The sequence below is a fragment of the Paramisgurnus dabryanus genome, chromosome 1 (genome assembly GCF_030506205.2).
Source record: "Paramisgurnus dabryanus chromosome 1, PD_genome_1.1, whole genome shotgun sequence".
Taxonomy (NCBI): Eukaryota; Metazoa; Chordata; class Actinopteri; order Cypriniformes; family Cobitidae; genus Paramisgurnus; species Paramisgurnus dabryanus.
The window spans coordinates 4028872-4047926 of record NC_133337.1 but is presented as its reverse complement, the minus strand read 5'-3'; the positions used below and the strand labels follow the sequence as shown (position 1 = coordinate 4047926).

Below are 19055 nucleotides of genomic sequence, written 5' to 3'. Positions count from 1 at the left end.
GTCAATAGGCCAAAATCCCATAGACTTACCATTGCAAAAATTTTGACGGGTCATAGGTCCGAGCCAGGATTTCATAGAAACATGTGGGTTACTAAATTTGAAGAGGGTGCTAGACTCTGTCAGGACGTCCCCCACAATGGGGTGTAAGGTTACCATAGCAACCATTTTGGGCACCCTAGCAACCTATACCATAGACTGCCATTATAAAATGCCCGGATGGATATCTTTGCACCACAGTGTCATAGAGACATGGGGGTGGGCTCATTTTACTCAGGCATCCAATCAGTCTCTCAGGATCCTTACAGACTTACTAAGCCACGCCCCTAGCAACCACTTTTGAGCACCCTAGCAACATAAAATACAAACAGTTATATCTCGGCATCAGAACATCGTAGAGACACGGGGGTTGGACCGTTTTACTTGTGACTAGGGGTGTAACAATTGGGCACATCATTGGCCACTCCCAAGCCACGCCCCTAGCAACCAAATTTGAGCACCCTAGCAACCGAATAAACAAAGCCTTACATCTCCGCATCAGAACATCGTAGAGACACGGGGTTTGGACCGTTTTACTTGTGACTCGGAGTGTAATCACTGGGCACATCATTGGCCACTCCCAAGCCACGCCCCTAGCAACCAAATACAGTACCCTAGCAACAGAGTAAACAAAGCCTTATATCTCCGCATCAGAACATCGTAGAGACACGGGGTTTGGACCGTTTTACTTGTGACTCGGAGTGTAATCACTGGGCACATAATTGGCCACTCCCAAGCCACGCCCCTAGCAACCAAATACAGTACCCTAGCAACAGAGTAAACAAAGCCTTATATCTCCGCATCAGAAAATCGTAGAGACACGGGGGTTGGACCGTTTTACTTGTGACTCGGAGTGTAATCACTGGGCACATCATTGGCCACTCCCAAGCCACGCCCCTAGCAACCAAATACAGTACCCTAGCAACAGAGTAAACAAAGCCTTATATCTCCACATCAGAACATCGTAGAGACATGGGGGTTGGACCGTTTGACTCATGACTCGGAGGGTAATCACTAGTGGATGCCATTTTTTTCCCTAGCAACCAAATACAGTACCCTAGCAACAGAGTAAACAAAGCCTTATATCTCCACATCAGAACATCGTAGAGACATGGGGGTTGGACCGTTTGACTCATGACTCGGAGGGTAATCACTAGTGGATGCAATTTTTTCCCTAGCAACCAAATACAGTACCCTAGCAACAGAGTAAACAAAGCCTTATATCTCCACATCAGAACATCGTAGAGACATGGGGGTTGGACCGTTTGACTCGTGACTCGGAGGGTAATCACTAGTGGATGCAATTTTTTCCCTAGCAACCAAATACAGTACCCTAGCAACAGAGTAAACAAAGCCTTATATCTCCGCATCAGAACATCGTAGAGACATGGGGTTTGGACCGTTTGACTCGTGACTCGGAGGGTAATCACTAGTGGATGCAATTTTTTTCCCTAGCAACCAAATACAGTACCCTAGCAACAGAGTAAACAAACCCTTATATCTCCGCATCAGAACATCGCAGAGACACGGGGTTTGGACCGTTTGACTCGTATCTCGGAGTGTAATCACTAGTGGATGCCAATTTTTTCCCTAGCAACCAAATACAGTACCCTAGCAACAGAGTAAACAAAGCCTAATATCTCCGCATCAGAACATCGTAGAGACACGGGGGTTTGACCGTTTGACTCGTGACTCGGAGTGTAATCACTAGTGGATGCCAATTTTCTCCCTAGCAACCAAATACAGTACCCTAGCAACCGAATAAACAAAGCCTTATATCTTCGCATCAGAATATCGTAGAGATATGTGGGTTGAATTGTTTTACTTTTGGCTTGGAGTATAATCATATATTGTCCCCCGAAATTTGCCATGGCAAGCACCACTTCACATTTTCTTCAGGAAATGTACCTATCTAGTTATATTTTATTCTTACATCTGCACGTTTTTTCGGCACCTAACTCGTCCCGCACGGTTTGTCGTAGACCCATGAAAGAGGGCTCAAATCGACCGGCTTATTGAGGAGAGGTGTGCTATGACTTTTATAAGCGATCGGGTGCAGGATTTCCGAAAGGGGGGCGAAAAACCACCCGAAAAATCCCATTGACTTAACATTGCGCCCAACTTTGACGAGTCATAGCTCCGCTCGAGGATTTTGTAGAAAGATGTGGGTTACAACATTTGAAGAGGGTGGTAGGCTCTGTAAGAACATGGATCACAATGGGGTGTAAGTTGTACCCCTGGGGTGTAAGAGGTGCCCAAAAGTGCCCCAATGAAAAGTCAATGGGGCAAAATCCCATAGACTTACCATTGCAAAAATTTTGACGGGTCATAGGTCCGAGCCAGGATTTCATAGAAACATGTGGGTTACTAAATTTGAAGAGGGTGCTAGACTCTGTCAGGACGTCCCCCACAATGGGGTGTAAGGTTACCATAGCAACCATTTTGGGCACCCTAGCAACCTATACCATAGGCTGCCATTATAAAATGCCCGGATGGATATCTTTGCACCACAGTGTCATAGAGACATGGGGGTGGGCTCATTTTACTCAGGCATCCAATCAGTCTCTCAGGATCCTTACAGACTTACTAAGCCACGCCCCTAGCAACCACTTTTGAGCACCCTAGCAACATAAAATACAAACAGTTATATCTCGGCATCAGAACATCGTAGAGACACTGGGGTTGGACCGTTTTACTTGTGACTAGGGGTGTAACAATTGGGCACATCATTGGCCACTCCCAAGCCACGCCCCTAGCAACCAAATTTGAGCACCCTAGCAACCGAATAAACAAAGCCTTATATCTCCGCATCAGAACATCGTAGAGACACGGGGTTTGGACCGTTTTACTTGTGACTCGGAGTGTAATCACTGGGCACATAATTGGCCACTCCCAAGCCACGCCCCTAGCAACCAAATACAGTACCCTAGCAACAGAGTAAACAAAGCCTTATATCTCCGCATCAGAACATCATAGAGACACGGGGGTTGGACCGTTTTACTTGTGACTCGGAGTTTAATCACTGGGCACATAATTGGCCACTCCCAAGCCACGCCCCTAGCAACCAAATACAGTACCCTAGCAACAGAGTAAACAAAGCCTTATATCTCCGCATCAGAACATCGTAGAGACACGGGGTTGGACCGTTTTACTTGTGACTCGGAGTGTAATCACTGGGCACATCATTGGCCACTCCCAAGCCACGCCCCTAGCAACCAAATACAGTACCCTAGCAACAGAGTAAACAAAGCCTTATATCTCCACATCAGAACATCGTAGAGACATGGGGGTTGGACCGTTTGACTCATGACTCGGAGGGTAATCACTAGTGGATGCCATTTTTTCCCTAGCAACCAAATACAGTACCCTAGCAACAGAGTAAACAAAGCCTTATATCTCCGCATCAGAACATCGTAGAGACATGGGGTTTGGACCGTTTGACTCGTGACTCGGAGTGTAATCACTAGTGGATGCCATTTTTTCCCCTAGCAACCAAATACAGTACCCTAGCAACAGAGTAAACAAAGCCTTATATCTCCGCATCAGAACATCGTAGAGACACGGGGGTTGGACCGTTTGACTCATGACTCGGAGGGTAATCACTAGTGGATGCAATTTTTTTCCCTAGCAACCAAATACAGTACCCTAGCAACAGAGTAAACAAAGCCTTATATCTCCGCATCAGAACATCGTAGAGACACGGGGGTTAAACCGTTTGACTCGTGACTCGGAGGGTAATCACTAGTGGATGCCATTTTTTTCCCTAGCAACCAAATACAGTACCCTAGCAACAGAGTAAACAAAGCCTTATATCTTCGCATCAGAACATCGTAGAGACACGGGGGTTGGATCGATTGACTCGTGACTCGGAGGGTAATTACTAGTGGATGCCATTTTTTTCCTTAGCAACCAAATACAGTACCCTAGCAACAGAGTAAACAAAGCCTTATATCTCCGCATCAGAACATCGTAGAGACACGGGGGTTTGACCGTTTGACTCGTGACTCGGAGTGTAATCACTAGTGGATGCCAATTTTCTCCCTAGCAACCAAATACAGTACCCTAGCAACCGAATAAACAAAGCCTTATATCTTCGCATCAGAATATCGTAGAGACATGTGGGTTGAATTGTTTTACTTTTGGCTTGGAGTATAATCATATATTGTCCCCCGAAAATTGCCACAGCAAGCACCACTTCACATTTTCTTCAGGAAATGTACCTATCTAGTTATTATTATTCTTCTTAGCACCCCAAAATTTCGGACACTAACTCGTCCTAGAGCTTTCAAGCTACATGCACCAAATTTTCCACGGACCTTCAGACTGGTCTGACTTAGTGTGCTATATCTTTTCTAACTGATGGGACCTTCCGAATTCCTAAACGGGGCGCTCAAACACCCCAAAACTCCCATTTACTTAACATGGAGACAAACTTTGACAGGTCATAGCTGCGAGTGAGAAACTTTTAGAAACTTGTGGCTTACCACATTTAAGGAGGCTGACAGGCTCTGTAAGAACATACATCACAATGGGGTGTAAGCTGTACCCCTGGGGTGTAAGAGGCCCCCAAAATTTCCCATTGACTTATAATGGGGCAGGAAACATGCCCATATAAAGGAATAAAAGCGTCCCAGATGGAATATCTTCACTTTAGAGTGTCGTAGAGACATGGGGGTTGGACCGTTTTACTTGTGGCTTGAAGGTTGATTATTATGGGATGCCAATTTCCTCCCTAGCAACCAAACTTAGTACCCTAGCAACGGAATAAACAAAGCCTTATATCTCAGCATCAGAACATTGTAGAGACACGGGGGTTGGACCGTTTTACTTGTGGCTTTAAGTGTGATCATTATGGGATGCCATTTTTTCTCCCTAGCAACCAAACTTAGTACCCTAGCAACGGAATAAACAAAGCCTTATATCTCCGCTTCAGAACATCATAGAGACATGGGGGTTGGACCGTTTGACTTGTGGCTTGAAGTGTAATCATTATGGGATGCCAATTTTCTCCCTAGCAACCAAACTTAGTACCCTAGCAACGGAATAAACAAAGCCTTATTTCTCCGCTTCAGAACATCTTAGAGACACGGGGGTTGGACCGTTTTACTTGTGGCTTGAAGGTTGATTATTATGGGATGCCAATTTCCTCCCTAGCAACCAAACTTAGTACCCTAGCAACGGAATAAACAAAGCCTTATATCTCTGCTTCAGAACATTTAGAGACACGGGGGTTGGACCGTTTTACTTGCGGCTTGAAGTGTGATCATTATGGGATGCCAATTTTCTCCCTAGCAACCAAACTTAGTACCCTAGCAACGGAATAAACAAAGCCTTATTTCTCCGCTTCAAAACATCTTAGAGACACGGGGGTTGGACCGTTTTACTTGTGGCTTGAAGGTTGATCATTATGGGATGCCAATTTTCTCCCTAGCAACCAAAGTTAGTACCCTAGCAACGGAATAAACAAAGCCTTATATCTCCGCTTCAGAACATCATAGAGACACGGGGGTTGGACCGTTTTACTTGTGGCTTGAAGGTTGATCATTATGGTGTGCCAATTTTCTCCCTAGCAACCAAACTTAGTACCCTAGCAACGGAATAAACAAAGCCTTATTTCTCCGCTTCAGAACATCATAGAGACACGGGGGTTGGACCGTTTTACTTGTGGCTTGAAGTGTGATCATTATGGGATGCTAATTTTCTCCCTAGCAACCAAACTTAGTACCCTAGCAACGGAATAAACAAAGCCTTATTTCTCCGCTTCAGAACATCTTAGAGACACGGGGGTTGGACCGTTTTACTTGTGACTTGAAGGTTGATTATTATGGGATGCCAATTTCCTCCCTAGCAACCAAACTTAGTACCCTAGCAACGGAATAAACAAAGCCTTATATCTCAGCATCAGAACATTGTAGAGACACGGGGGTTGGACCGTTTTACTTGTGGCTTTAAGTGTGATCATTATGGGATGCCATTTTTCTCCCTAGCAACCAAACTTAGTACCCTAGCAACGGAATAAACAAAGCCTTATATCTCCGCTTCAGAACATCATAGAGACATGGGGGTTGGACCGTTTGACTTGTGGCTTGAAGTGTAATCATTATGGGATGCCAATTTTCTCCCTAGCAACCAAACTTAGTACCCTAGCAATGGAATAAACAAAGCCTTATTTCTCCGCTTCAGAACATCTTAGAGACACGGGGGTTGGACCGTTTTACTTGTGGCTTGAAGGTTGATTATTATGGGATGCCAATTTCCTCCCTAGCAACCAAACTTAGTACCCTAGCAACGGAATAAACAAAGCCTTATATCTCTGCTTCAGAACATTTAGAGACACGGGGGTTGGACCGTTTTACTTGCGGCTTGAAGTGTGATCATTATGGGATGCCAATTTTCTCCCTAGCAACCCAACTTAGTACCCTAGCAACGGAATAAACAAAGCCTTATTTCTCCGCTTCAAAACATCTTAGAGACACGGGGGTTGGACCGTTTTACTTGTGGCTTGAAGGTTGATCATTATGGGATGCCAATTTTCTCCCTAGCAACCAAAGTTAGTACCCTAGCAACGGAATAAACAAAGCCTTATATCTCCGCTTCAGAACATCATAGAGACACGGGGGTTGGACCGTTTTACTTGTGGCTTGAAGGTTGATCATTATGGTATGCCAATTTTCTCCCTAGCAACCAAACTTAGTACCCTAGCAACGGAATAAACAAAGCCTTATATCTCCGCTTCAGAACATCATAGAGACACGGGGGTTGGACCGTTTTACTTGTGGCTTGAAGTGTGATCATTATGGGATGCTAATTTTCTCCCTAGCAACCAAACTTAGTAACCTAGCAACTGAATAAACAAAGCCTTATATCTCCGCTTCAGAACATCTTAGAGACACGGGGGTTGGACCGTTTTACTTGTGGCTTGAAGGTTGATCATTATGGGATGCCAATTTTCTCCCTAGCAACCAAACTTAGTACCCTAGCAACGGAATAAACAAAGCCTTATATCTCCGCATCAGAACATCATAGAGACACGGGGGTTGGACCGTTTTACTTGTGGCTTGAAGTGTAATCATTATGGGATGCCGATTTTCTCCCTAGCAACCACACTTAGTACCCTAGCAACAGAACAAACAAAGCCTTACATCTCCGCATCAGAACATCATAGAGACATGGGGGTTGGACCGTTTTACTTGTGGCTTGAAGTGTAATCATTATGGGATGCCAATTTTCTGCCTAGCAACCAAACTTAGTACCCTAGCAACGGAACAAACAAAGCCTTATATCTCCGCATCAGAACATCATAGAGACACGGGGGTTGGACCATTTTACTTGTGGCTTGAAGGTTGATCATTATGGGATGCCAATTTTCTCCCTAGCAACCAAACTTAGTACCCTAGCAACGGAATAAACAAAGCCTTATATCTCCGCTTCAGAACATCATAGAGACACGGGGGTTGGACCGTTTTACTTGTGGCTTGAAGGTTGATCATTAGGGGATGCCAATTTTCTCCCTAGCAACCAAACTTAGTACCCTAGCAACGGAATAAATGTTAGCTTCATTCTAGCTTCATGCTAATCATGTTAGCTTCATGCTAATCATGCTAGCATCATGCTAGCTTCATGCTAATCATGTTAGCTTCATGTTAGCTTCATGCTAATCATGTTAGCTTCATGCTAGCTTCATACTGATCATGCTAACATCATGCTAGCTTCATGCTAATCATGCTAGCTTCATGCTAATCATGCTAACTTCATGCTAATCATGCTAACTTCATGCTAATCATGCTAACAGCCAGATAGCCTACTAAAATAAACTTCTGTCAAACCATTTTAAATGTTCAGGCTACGCTTTTTCAAGCCAACATAAAGTTTGTCCTCAAACTCTAATATCTAGTTATTATTATTATATCTTATTATTCTTATGTCTGCACACTTTTTCGGCACGTAACTCGTCCCACACGGTTTGTCGTAGACCCATAAATTAGGGCTCAAATCGACCGGATTATTGAGGAGAGGTGTGCTATGACTTTTATAAGCGATCGGGTGCAGGATTTCCGAAAGGGGGGAGAAAAACCACCCAAAAAATCCCATTGACTTAACATTGCGCCCAACTTTGACGAGTCATAGCTCCGCTCGAGGATTTTGTAGAAACATGTGGGTTACAACATTTGAAGAGGGTGGTAGGCTCTGTAAGAACATGGATCACAATGGGGTGTAAGTTGTACCCCTGGGGTGTAAGAGGTGCCCAAAAGTGCCCCAATGAAAAGTCAATGGGGCAAAATCCCATAGACTTACCATTGCAAAAATTTTGACGGGTCATAGGTCCGAGCCAGGATTTCATAGAAACATGTGGGTTACTAAATTTGAAGAGGGTGCTAGACTCTGTCAGGACGTCCCCCACAATGGGGTGTAAGGTTACCATAGCAACCATTTTGGGCACCCTAGCAACCTATACCATAGACTGCCATTATAAAATGCCCGGATGGATATCTTTGCACCACAGTGTCATAGAGACATGGGGGTGGGCTCATTTTACTCAGGCATCCAATCAGTCTCTCAGGATCCTTACAGACTTACTAAGCCACGCCCCCTAGCAACCACTTTTGAGCACCCTAGCAACATAAAATACAAACAGTTATATCTCGGCATCAGAATATCGTAGAGACACGGGGGTTGGACCGTTTTACTTGTGACTAGGGGTGTAACAATTGGGCACATCATTGGCCACTCCCAAGCCACACCCCTAGCAACCAAATACAGTACCCTAGCAACAGAGTAAACAAAGCCTTATATCTCCGCATCAGAACATCATAGAGACACGGGGTTTGGACCGTTTTACTTGTGACTCGGAGTGTAATCACTGGGCACATCATTGGCCACTCCAAAGCCACGCCCCTAGCAACCAAATACAGTACCCTAGCAACAGAGTAAACAAAGCCTTATATCTCCACATCAGAACATCGTAAAGACATGGGGGTTGGACCGTTTTACTTGTGACTCGGAGTGTAATCACTGGGCACATCATTGGCCACTCCCAAGCCACGCCCCTAGCAACCAAATACAGTACCCTAGCAACAGAGTAAACAAAGCCTTATATCTCCGCATCAGAACATCATAGAGACACGGGGGTTGGACCGTTTTACTTGTGACTCGGAGTGTAATCACTGGGCACCTCATTGGCCACTCCCAAGCCACGCCCCTAGCAACCAAATACAGTACCCTAGCAACAGAGTAAACAAAGCCTTATATCTCCACATCAGAACATCGTAGAGACATGGGGGTTGGACCGTTTGACTCATGACTCGGAGGGTAATCACTAGTGGATGCCATTTTTTCCCTAGCAACCAAATACAGTACCCTAGCAACAGAGTAAACAAAGCCTTATATCTCCGCATCAGAACATCGTAGAGACATGGGGTTTGGACCGTTTGACTCGTGACTCGGAGGGTAATCACTAGTGGATGCCATTTTTTTCCCTAGCAACCAAATACAGTACCCTAGCAACAGAGTAAACAAAGCCTTATATCTCCGCATCAGAACATCGTAGAGACACGGGGGTTGGACCGTTTGACTCATGACTCGGAGGGTAATCACTAGTGGATGCAATTTTTTTCCCTAGCAACCAAATAAAGTACCCTAGCAACAGAGTAAACAAAGCCTTATATCTCCGCATCAGAACATCGTAGAGACACGCGGGTTGGACCGTTTGACTCGTGACTCGGAGGGTAATCACTAGTGGATGCCATTTTTTTCCCTAGCAACCAAATACAGTACCCTAGCAACAGAGTAAACAAAGCCTTATATCTCCGCATCAGAACATCGTAGAGACACGGGGGTTGGATCGTTTGACTTTTGGCTTGGAGTATAATCATAAATTGTCCCACGAAACTTGCCACGGCAAGCACCACTCACATTTTCTTCAGGAAATGTACCTATCTAGTTATTATTATTATTCTTCCAACCAAATTTCCGCAATTAATACGGCTCGAACCGTTCAACTTAGAAACTTCATTCAAACTCTCAAACGTGCGGACTATTCGGGAATAGTGTGCTATGACTTTTATAAGCGATCGGGGGTACGGTCCTCGCCCCAGGGGCGAAAAAGCAGCCGAAAAATCCCATAGACTTAACATTGCGACAAACTTTGACGAGTCGTAGCTCAGACCTAGGATTTCACAGAAACTTGTTACTTGCCACATTTGAAAGACACACTATGCAGTTATTTTACCTTAATATAACAGCTTCAAAGTCATTTCGATGGTAAACGAAGTCATAGTATGGCGAATCATCCCCCTGTTGAAGCTCGGGAAGGACGCCGCTACCAAAACCAGCAATGCAAGCTTGAGAGAACCGCCCCTGACAAATCTCGCGAGAATTACGACTTGCTTTACGGCAACGACGTCACACACGTTAGGCTTGTTCAACTTCGTGCAGCGCTGCAAGAACCGGCAGTCGGATGACGTAAAAGTACCGCGAGAATGATCCGAGACGGCACTTTGACGTCATCCGGCTGTTGGTTCCTGCAGCGCTGCACGAAGTCAAACAAGCCTGTAACAACAAGCCTGTAACAACAACTGCACGCGCGCATTTGAGACGTGATGCTCGATGAGGGAAACAGCTAAGAAAATCCGTTCGGAAGAGAGTAGAAAGCGAAAAAGAGAATCTGACCGAGTTAGGAACCGGACAAGAGTCCCACGCGGTCAGGTTTTTACTCGTTGGCGTGAGCTAATAGACAGCCCTGGATGCAAAAGGGATGCTGATCTGGCGATCTTGTTGATGGACAAGTAAGTAAATCTTTTATTTGTAAATTTGTTTGCGGTCTATGTTGTATGTGGTTGCGCTTGCTTGTAGTGTGTATTTTTTTACTAAGCTGTTCATTCATCCAGTGTTGATAATTAGACCAGTAAAATAACTTCAACAAGGGTCTAGCTAGCTTACGATCATAAGAGCATTTAGCAGACTTGCTAACAAACACTCGTTTCTCTTACATGTTTTTTTTGGCCATCTAAACTCAAGTGTTGTGTTGTGATGTGTACGTAGTCATTTGTCTAATTTCGATTGCTTATGGCCAACGAATAACGGCCAATGTTATGAAATAATGCAACGTATACAATTAACTTTGTCAATACATTTTGTAATGTTTACATTACAATTAAAAAACAAATGAAATTATACAGTAGACATAACGTTAGACTATAGACTGTTTACTTGTGATTAAGCTGCAATCTTGTAAAAACGTAATAAGCCAGCAAACGCGGTAGGCTACTTTTATTATTATATGCCTACTCTACACTTGGCATAAACTTCATATTATCCTATTACCATCATCTGTAGTTTAGTAGACATGCAGTAGCCTAATATTTGTATGAAACTGTGAAACATTCCCTGGTCATTATCTTCGAAGTCCATCTCACGCCCAACACTATCCTAACAGGTAAGTACAGAGTGGGCGTGCGAAATTACGACAGTTGCAAGTTTTCCCCAGTGACTCTAGGGGTCGCTGTTTGACAAAAACATCAAACTGCATGGAATGCCTTTAAGAGGCTGGCAGGCTCTGTAAGAACATACCTCACAATGGGGTGTAAGCTGTACCCCTGGGGTGTAAGAGGTCCCCAAATTTCCCGATAGACTTATAATGGGGCAGGAATCATGCCCATATAAGGAACTAAAAACGTCCCGGATGGGATATCTTTGCAGCGCAGTGTCATAGAGACATGGGGGTGGGCTTATTTTACTCAGGCATCCAATCAGTCCCTTAGGATCCTTATTGAGCTATCAAGCCACGCCCCTAGCAACCATTTTGGGCACCCTAGCAACATCTCCCATAGACTGCCATTATAAAATGCCCAGATGGATATCTTTGCAGCACAGTGTCACAGAGACATGGATGCTAATTTTCTCCCTAGCAACCAAACTTAGTACCCTAGCAACGGAATAAACAAAGCCTTATTTCTCCGCTTCAGAACATCTTAGAGACACGGGGGTTGGACCGTTTTACTTGTGACTTGAAGGTTGATTATTATGGGATGCCAATTTCCTCCCTAGCAACCAAACTTAGTACCCTAGCAACGGAATAAACAAAGCCTTATATCTCAGCATCAGAACATTGTAGAGACATGGGGGTTGGACCGTTTTACTTGTGGCTTTAAGTGTGATCATTATGGGATGCCATTTTTCTCCCTAGCAACCAAACTTAGTACCCTAGCAACGGAATAAACAAAGCCTTATATCTCCGCTTCAGAACATCATAGAGACATGGGGGTTGGACCGTTTGACTTGTGGCTTGAAGTGTAATCATTATGGGATGCCAATTTTCTCCCTAGCAACCAAACTTAGTACCCTAGCAACGGAATAAACAAAGCCTTATATCTCCGCTTCAGAACATTTAGAGACACGGGGGTTGGACCGTTTTACTTGCGGCTTGAAGTGTGATCATTATGGGATGCCAATTTTCTCCCTAGCAACCCAACTTAGTACCCTAGCAACGGAATAAACAAAGCCTTATTTCTCCGCTTCAAAACATCTTAGAGACACGGGGGTTGGACCGTTTTACTTGTGGCTTGAAGGTTGATCATTATGGGATGCCAATTTTCTCCCTAGCAACCAAAGTTAGTACCCTAGCAACGGAATAAACAAAGCCTTATATCTCCGCTTCAGAACATCATAGAGACACGGGGGTTGGACCGTTTTACTTGTGGCTTGAAGGTTGATCATTATGGTATGCCAATTTTCTCCCTAGCAACCAAACTTAGTACCCTAGCAACGGAATAAACAAAGCCTTATATCTCCGCTTCAGAACATCATAGAGACACGGGGGTTGGACCGTTTTACTTGTGGCTTGAAGTGTGATCATTATGGGATGCTAATTTTCTCCCTAGCAACCAAACTTAGTAACCTAGCAACTGAATAAACAAAGCCTTATATCTCCGCTTCAGAACATCTTAGAGACACGGGGGTTGGACCGTTTTACTTGTGGCTTGAAGGTTGATCATTATGGGATGCCAATTTTCTCCCTAGCAACCAAACTTAGTACCCTAGCAACGGAATAAACAAAGCCTTATATCTCCGCATCAGAACATCATAGAGACACGGGGGTTGGACCGTTTTACTTGTGGCTTGAAGTGTAATCATTATGGGATGCCGATTTTCTCCCTAGCAACCACACTTAGTACCCTAGCAACAGAACAAACAAAGCCTTACATCTCCGCATCAGAACATCATAGAGACATGGGGGTTGGACCGTTTTACTTGTGGCTTGAAGTGTAATCATTATGGGATGCCAATTTTCTGCCTAGCAACCAAACTTAGTACCCTAGCAACGGAACAAACAAAGCCTTATATCTCCGCATCAGAACATCATAGAGACACGGGGGTTGGACCATTTTACTTGTGGCTTGAAGGTTGATCATTATGGGATGCCAATTTTCTCCCTAGCAACCAAACTTAGTACCCTAGCAACGGAATAAACAAAGCCTTATATCTCCGCTTCAGAACATCATAGAGACACGGGGGTTGGACCGTTTTACTTGTGGCTTGAAGGTTGATCATTAGGGGATGCCAATTTTCTCCCTAGCAACCAAACTTAGTACCCTAGCAACGGAATAAATGTTAGCTTCATTCTAGCTTCATGCTAATCATGTTAGCTTCATGCTAATCATGCTAGCATCATGCTAGCTTCATGCTAATCATGTTAGCTTCATGTTAGCTTCATGCTAATCATGTTAGCTTCATGCTAGCTTCATACTGATCATGCTAACATCATGCTAGCTTCATGCTAATCATGCTAGCTTCATGCTAATCATGCTAACTTCATGCTAATCATGCTAACTTCATGCTAATCATGCTAACAGCCAGATAGCCTACTAAAATAAACTTCTGTCAAACCATTTTAAATGTTCAGGCTACGCTTTTTCAAGCCAACATAAAGTTTGTCCTCAAACTCTAATATCTAGTTATTATTATTATATCTTATTATTCTTATGTCTGCACACTTTTTCGGCACGTAACTCGTCCCACACGGTTTGTCGTAGACCCATAAATTAGGGCTCAAATCGACCGGATTATTGAGGAGAGGTGTGCTATGACTTTTATAAGCGATCGGGTGCAGGATTTCCGAAAGGGGGGAGAAAAACCACCCAAAAAATCCCATTGACTTAACATTGCGCCCAACTTTGACGAGTCATAGCTCCGCTCGAGGATTTTGTAGAAACATGTGGGTTACAACATTTGAAGAGGGTGGTAGGCTCTGTAAGAACATGGATCACAATGGGGTGTAAGTTGTACCCCTGGGGTGTAAGAGGTGCCCAAAAGTGCCCCAATGAAAAGTCAATGGGGCAAAATCCCATAGACTTACCATTGCAAAAATTTTGACGGGTCATAGGTCCGAGCCAGGATTTCATAGAAACATGTGGGTTACTAAATTTGAAGAGGGTGCTAGACTCTGTCAGGACGTCCCCCACAATGGGGTGTAAGGTTACCATAGCAACCATTTTGGGCACCCTAGCAACCTATACCATAGACTGCCATTATAAAATGCCCGGATGGATATCTTTGCACCACAGTGTCATAGAGACATGGGGGTGGGCTCATTTTACTCAGGCATCCAATCAGTCTCTCAGGATCCTTACAGACTTACTAAGCCACGCCCCCTAGCAACCACTTTTGAGCACCCTAGCAACATAAAATACAAACAGTTATATCTCGGCATCAGAATATCGTAGAGACACGGGGGTTGGACCGTTTTACTTGTGACTAGGGGTGTAACAATTGGGCACATCATTGGCCACTCCCAAGCCACACACCTAGCAACCAAATACAGTACCCTAGCAACAGAGTAAACAAAGCCTTATATCTCCGCATCAGAACATCATAGAGACACGGGGTTTGGACCGTTTTACTTGTGACTCGGAGTGTAATCACTGGGCACATCATTGGCCACTCCAAAGCCACGCCCCTAGCAACCAAATACAGTACCCTAGCAACAGAGTAAACAAGCCTTATATCTCCACATCAGAACATCGTAAAGACATGGGGGTTGGACCGTTTTACTTGTGACTCGGAGTGTAATCACTGGGCACATCATTGGCCACTCCCAAGCCACGCCCCTAGCAACCAAATACAGTACCCTAGCAACAGAGTAAACAAAGCCTTATATCTCCGCATCAGAACATCATAGAGACACGGGGGTTGGACCGTTTTACTTGTGACTCGGAGTGTAATCACTGGGCACCTCATTGGCCACTCCCAAGCCACGCCCCTAGCAACCAAATACAGTACCCTAGCAACAGAGTAAACAAAGCCTTATATCTCCACATCAGAACATCGTAGAGACATGGGGGTTGGACCGTTTGACTCATGACTCGGAGGGTAATCACTAGTGGATGCCATTTTTTCCCTAGCAACCAAATACAGTACCCTAGCAACAGAGTAAACAAAGCCTTATATCTCCGCATCAGAACATCGTAGAGACATGGGGTTTGGACCGTTTGACTCGTGACTCGGAGGGTAATCACTAGTGGATGCCATTTTTTTCCCTAGCAACCAAATACAGTACCCTAGCAACAGAGTAAACAAAGCCTTATATCTCCGCATCAGAACATCGTAGAGACACGGGGGTTGGACCGTTTGACTCATGACTCGGAGGGTAATCACTAGTGGATGCAATTTTTTTCCCTAGCAACCAAATAAAGTACCCTAGCAACAGAGTAAACAAAGCCTTATATCTCCGCATCAGAACATCGTAGAGACACGCGGGTTGGACCGTTTGACTCGTGACTCGGAGGGTAATCACTAGTGGATGCCATTTTTTTCCCTAGCAACCAAATACAGTACCCTAGCAACAGAGTAAACAAAGCCTTATATCTCCGCATCAGAACATCGTAGAGACACGGGGGTTGGATCGTTTGACTTTTGGCTTGGAGTATAATCATAAATTGTCCCACGAAACTTGCCACGGCAAGCACCACTCACATTTTCTTCAGGAAATGTACCTATCTAGTTATTATTATTATTCTTCCAACCAAATTTCCGCAATTAATACGGCTCGAACCGTTCAACTTAGAAACTTCATTCAAACTCTCAAACGTGCGGACTATTCGGGAATAGTGTGCTATGACTTTTATAAGCGATCGGGGGTACGGTCCTCGCCCCAGGGGCGAAAAAGCAGCCGAAAAATCCCATAGACTTAACATTGCGACAAACTTTGACGAGTCGTAGCTCAGACCTAGGATTTCACAGAAACTTGTTACTTGCCACATTTGAAGAGGCTGGCAGGCTCTGTAAGAACATACCTCACAATGGGGTGTAAGCTGTACCCCTGGGGTGTAAGAGGTCCCCAAATTTCCCGATAGACTTATAATGGGGCAGGAATCATGCCCATATAAGGAACTAAAAACGTCCCGGATGGGATATCTTTGCAGCGCAGTGTCATAGAGACATGGGGGTGGGCTTATTTTACTCAGGCATCCAATCAGTCCCTTAGGATCCTTATTGAGCTATCAAGCCACGCCCCTAGCAACCATTTTGGGCACCCTAGCAACATCTCCCATAGACTGCCATTATAAAATGCCCAGATGGATATCTTTGCAGCACAGTGTCACAGAGACATGGGGGTGGGCTCATTTTACTCAGGCATCCAATCAGTCTCTCACCATCCTTATTGAGGTATTAAGCCACGCCCCTAGCAACCAAATATGAGCAGCCTAGCAACATAATAAACAAAGCCTTATATCTCTGGATCCGGACATCATAGAGACATAGGGGTTGGGTCTTTGGGTCATATTAGCTTCATGCTTGCTTCATGCTAAGTCATGCTAGCTTCGTGCTAATCATGCTAGCATCATGTTAGCTTCATGCTAATCATGCTAGCTTCGTGACATTCATGCTAACATCGTGCTAGCTTCATGCTAATCATGCTAACATCATGCTAGCTTCATGCTAATCATGCTAACATCATGCTAGCTTCATGCTAATCATGCTAACATCATCCTAGCTTCATGCTAATCATGCTAGCTTCATGCTAGCTTCATGCTAATCATGCTAGCATCATGCTAGCTTCATGCTAGTTATGCTAGCTTCATGCTAATCATGCTAGCATCATGTTAACATCATGCTAATCATGCTAGCTTCATGCTAGCTTCATGCTAATCATGCTAGCATCATGCTAGCTTCATGCTAATCATGCTAGCTTCGTGCTAATCATGCTAGCATCGTGCTAGCTTCATGCTAATCATGCTAGCATCGTGCTAGCTTCATGCTAATCATGCTAGCATCGTGCTAGCTTCATGCTAATCATGCTAGCATCGTGCTAGCTTCATGCTAATCATGCTAGCATTGTGCTAGCTTCATGCTAATCATGCTAGCATCGTGCTAGCTTCATGCTAACATCATGCTAATCATGCTATCATCATGTTAATCATGTTAGCATCATGCTAGCTTCATGCTAATCATGCTAACATCATGCTAGCTTCATGCTAATCATGCTAGCATCATGCTAATCATGCTAGCATCATGCTAGCTTCATGCTAATCATGCTAACATCATGTTAATCATGCTAACATCATGCTAGCTTCATGCTAATCATGCTAGCTTCATGCTAATCATGCTAGCTTCATGCTAGCTTCATGCTAATCATGCTAGCATCATGCTAGCTTCATGCTAATCATGCTAACGTCATGCTGAATCATGCTAATCATGCTAGCATCATATTTCATCATGATAACTTTTTTAAATCATGCTAGCTTCACACTAAAACATGTCAACAGCCAGGTAAACTACTAGACTAAATTTCTTTTACATTTCTGTCAATCAACTTTTTGCATTTTCATGCACTGGTAATTCCTTGGGAATTGCATATCTAGTTATTATTAACGGTTTATGTTGCCAACAGACAATTCATGCAGAAAAGTATCACTAATAAGTACACTACAGGAGAAGAAACTCATGACACACAATGATTCCTGAGTAAATTGTGATGTTACGTTAGCAGTCACAACAACAAACTCGTTTTCCCTGGACAATGCGAACATATTCCCATTATAAAACATTTTCAAACACATTATTTTCACAAATTACATAAATTAAGACCCGGCGGGGGATGTATACTGCTTGTGGACCGCGTGCTAATTGCTAGAAGCTAGCGGGAGGTCCGGACCGTAAAGTTATAAGGCTCGGGGGTTAGCATCGTCAGAAAAGCCGGGGCTGTAAGGCCCGGTCTTGGTGTGTCAAACTCATCATGACACACAAAGATTCCAGCGTAAATTGTGATGTAGCAGTCTGAACAATACACTCGTTTTCCCTGGACAATACTAACATATTCCCGTTATAAACATTTTCAAACGCATTATTTTCGCAAATTACAGAAATTAAGACCCGGCGGGGGATGTATACTGCTTGTGGACCGCATGCTAATTGCTAGAAGCTAGCGGGAGGTCCGGACCGTGTACGGTCTCGGTTAGTTTGGCAAAAAGCTTTTAGCTCTAGCATCATAAATGTAGTATTTTGTGACAGAAGATGACAACATGCAAAATATAACGTGACTTCTTACCTTTAATGATGAAACAACGCGATCGCGAATCGAATCCAGTCTGTTTCAGATGTGTGAATGATCCATGAAAGTCCAATAAAATACATCCAATTACCATTTTTGTCCACAAATGCTTATAATCCGTGAAATATAGATACATAGTCTGTTGTTTACATCAGATTTCGCATGAAGGTCTTATCGCCTACAATCTGAGGACTGTTTGCGTCGTAACACACTGTATATAAGATACTCCGGGTTCCAATAACCACGCGTTAAAACTTTGTTTTTAAAAGTAGGTGGAAGTATAATCCATAATATCCATATAGCGCTGTTATTTCCGTGAGACATGATAACAGCACAGAGGGTCTCATTCAAGTGACTGCTCTATGCTCTCTAGCTACCTGGTGGGTGGAGACCTGCGAGTGGGGTGGTGGGCGGGAAAATTCAAACTGAATGTGACGAAACTTTTTGTTACGTCACAACGGAGCTGAGTTTT

General features: G+C 44.0%; 1 protein-coding gene across 1 annotated transcript in view; it reads left to right on the top strand.

Moving 5' to 3' along the window:
• The window catches only part of glt8d2 (glycosyltransferase 8 domain containing 2), a 299936-nt gene that overhangs the window by 252571 nt on the left and 28310 nt on the right, over window positions 1–19055 (top strand). The gene's annotated exons all lie outside the window — the stretch shown is intronic.